The sequence below is a fragment of the Colobus angolensis genome, unplaced genomic scaffold (assembly GCF_000951035.1).
Source record: "Colobus angolensis palliatus isolate OR3802 unplaced genomic scaffold, Cang.pa_1.0 Scaffold776, whole genome shotgun sequence".
Taxonomy (NCBI): Eukaryota; Metazoa; Chordata; class Mammalia; order Primates; family Cercopithecidae; genus Colobus; species Colobus angolensis.
Genome location: NW_012121554.1, coordinates 21,756 through 25,268, shown reverse-complemented (window position 1 = coordinate 25,268; position 3,513 = coordinate 21,756). Strand labels below are relative to the sequence as shown.

The 3,513-nt window shown below is 37.3% G+C and overlaps 1 pseudogene across 1 annotated transcript in view; it reads right to left on the bottom strand.

The window, feature by feature from the left end:
* Positions 1 to 2,967: 2,967 nt before the first annotated feature.
* LOC105502149 overlaps positions 2,968 to 3,513 on the bottom strand; it is a 1,152-nt pseudogene continuing 606 nt past the window's right edge. Inside the window, exon 2 of the transcript XR_001000287.1 lies at positions 2,968 to 3,513. The product of XR_001000287.1 is annotated as a glyceraldehyde-3-phosphate dehydrogenase-like (transcript).

Here is a 3,513-nt window from a genome sequence, read left to right as displayed (position 1 = left end):
AAGAAAATCCAATATTGACTCAAAAATATTCTCAACACACTAGACATTGATGAGACATACCTCAAAAGAATGAGTCATCTATGACAAATTCTTATCATACTAAAAAAGCAAAAACTAGATGCATTCTCCATAAGAATAAAAATAAGATGAGAATATCCATCCTAAGCAGTCCTACTGAACATTGTTTTGGAGTCCTAGCCAGAGAAATAAATGGAATCCGAATAGAAAGCAAAGTAAGTCAAATTATCTTTATTGATGATATAATTCTCTACCTACAATACCTTAAAGATTTCACCAAAAGAGTCCTAAGCCTAAAGACTTCAAAAAAAATCTCAGAATACAAAATCAACACAAATACATAGAATTTCTGTACACCAATAATAAACTGAGAGCAAAATTTTAAAAAGCTCTATTTACAATAGCCACAACAAAAAAATGCCTAGAAATACGTTAAGTCAAGGGGGTAAAATATCTCTACAAAGGACCAAAATGCTGAAAGAAATGAGAGAGAATTCAAATAAATGGAAAAACACTGGATGCTCATGGACTCAAGTAATATGCTTAAAATGGTCATTCCGCCTAAAGCAGATTGACCTACAGATTAAGTGCTGTTTTTATCAAGACTATCCATGACGCTTTTTTATAGAATTAGAAAACTATTCTAAAATATATACCAAAGAATTAAAGAGTTCAAATAGCCAAGACAACTTCAGACTAAAATAATAATTCTGGGACGAGCGTGGTGGCTCACGCCTATCATCTCAGCCCTTTGGGAGGCTGAGGCAGATGGATCACCTGAGGTCAGAAGTTTGAGACCAGCCTGGCCAACATGGTGAAACCAGTGTCTACTAAATACAAAAAATTAACCAGGTTTATCACCGAAACAAGTGGTCTTCATCATCATTAAAGTAAGAAGAGCATTGCCTGCTTTCCTGGAAGGAGCTGGCCTGTTTTCTACTGATACAAAGTGGAGAAGGCATTGAAATAGTGAAAGAGGATGATATAAATTGAATACTTATATGAAATACAGTTTATAATAAAAAATAGCATTTGGTGTTGTACAACTCTAGATGAGACTATTAACATGAGGTCATAATATTCTTACTTCTATTGACAAATTAACTTCATTTACAATATTCTTATTTCAGATAATATTCTTTTTTCTGCTCTATATTTGCTAGCTCTTGGTAAAATCTTATCTGAACTCAATAGAAATAAAATAAATCCATTCTACCACAAGCATTTTATTATTGCTGCATTTGCTTATGTTTCTTAAAATACATTAGCTTTTGTTGAAAGATTTATAGTTTTGTTTCTGAATGTTGTTTATTTCTGATAAGTTGCTTTCATGATAGAAAATTGCTATTCTCAGCTCAACTCACATTGACTAATAGCAAGTGAAAGTGATGTGTGGATGAGAAGAAAATGCATCTCTTTTTTAATCAATTGGCTGAAGAAAGAGAATGCATTAGAAGGTGAAAGAAAATATAATCCCTGAAAGATCATAAAAAAGTCCTCTTAATCAGAAAAAAAAAGGAAATGGTGATTTGAGCAGAATATATATTATTTTGCTAAGCCTCTGAAATCTCAGTATACAACCTGCATTACTTTAATAAATATATTATTCTTTCAGTTGTAATTCTTCAGGAAATAATTCAATTCCCTGGTGATTTAAAAAAGAGAAGAATAACTTATTTGTTAAGGTAAGAGATGTAGGAAGGACTCATTACTTTTGACCAATATCTCCTCCACCTCCAGCTTCAGGCAATCATCATTCTACTCTTTGCTTTTATGAGTTTGAATTTTTTTTATTTTCCAATTTAAAACTTTAAGAAGTAGACTTTAATGTTGAAAATACAAACTTGGGGAGGGCAGAAAGATCACACACAAGGCTGCCACTTCACACCTGGAGTGAGTTTGGATTTTTTGATACTCTACATAGAAATGAGATAATTCGCTCTTATTTTCTGTGTGTGCTGGCTCATTTTACTTAACCTAATGTCTTCCAGGTTCATCAATGTTGTTGCAAATAAAAAGACTTTAAAAATTTTTTTCTTCTTTGAAATATAAAAAAGAAGGACCAAATAAAGTCTAAATGAATTAAGTATAGCTCCTAACGTAACTCACAGTTAATTTTAATTGACTATCATCTCTGTAGACAATTTTTTTATCAGCATTTTTTACCATACAACTAGAACTCAACTAAGAGTCATTATGTGTCACAAAAATGAATGAGTTTAGAAGCCGTCTTAATGAGACAGTTGACTTCTGGTACCCAATTCAGAACAACTACAAAAGGAGTGGAGAACAGGTTTCAACTGTGATGCACAATCTTATTCATTGGCTTGGTAGCTGAGTGCAGTGTTAAGGATTGTAAAGTCACTATTAAGTGGAAGTAGATCATCATAAAGGTCTTCATTCTCATCATCTTCACACTGAGTAGGGTTGCTTTCTTTTCTGCAATTGTGTTTAAAACTGTCCAAAGAGACTTTCCAAATGCTTGGTTTCTGTCTGGAAGTTTCAAATGAGGCTTTTGGGTGTGCATCTTTTTCTAGTTTCGCACAGCTGCAGAGGCTTCAGGAAATTTACCATCGTGGTGGAAGGCAAAGGGGAAGCAAAGACTTTCTGGTTGTGACTGGAGAGAGCTACAATATACTGACTGGTCTCACTAGGGATGTTCCTCACATTTAGAATAGGTGGGGTGACCCAGCGATCATATGAACACTATCCATTCCAGTGTCCCTCAAACTTCAGTGTGCATCAGAATTTCTGCAAGGCTTGCTAAGGCACAGACTGCTGAGCCCACCTCCAAGACTTCTTTCTTTTTAAGAAATAAATAGCATTCCATTGTGTAAATATACCGCTTTTTAAAATTCATTCACCTGTTGATGGACACTTAGGTTGATTTCACACCTTAGCTATTGTGAGTAATCCACTTTTTTCTTTTCCTATTTATTTATTTATTTATTTTTTTGGCTGAGCACAGGGGATTTTATTGATGGTACACGACAAGGTGGGGCTCCCTAGGCCCCTCCCCTCTTCAAGGGGTCTACATGGAAACTGTGAGGGGAGATTCAGTGTGGCAGGGGACTGAGTGTGGCAGGGACTCCCCAGCAGTGAGGGCCTCTCTCTTCCTCTTGTGCTCTTGCTGGGGCTGGTGGTCCAGGGGTCTTACTCCTTGGAGGCCATGTGGGCCATGAGGTCCACCACCCTGTTGCTGTAGCCAAATTCGTTGTCATACCAGGAAATGAGCTTGACAAAGTGGTCGTTGAGGGCAATGCCAGCCTCAGCGTCGAAGGTGGAAGAGTGGGTGTTGCTGTTGAAGTCGGAGGAGACCACCTGGTGTTCAGTGTAGCCCAGGATGCCCTTGAGGGGGCCCTCTGATGCCTGCTTCACCACCTTCTTGATGTCATCATATTTGGCAGGTTTTTCCAGACGGCAGGTCAGGTCCACCACTGACACGTTGGCAGTGGGGACACGGAAGGCCATGCCAGTGAGCTTCCCGTTCAGCTC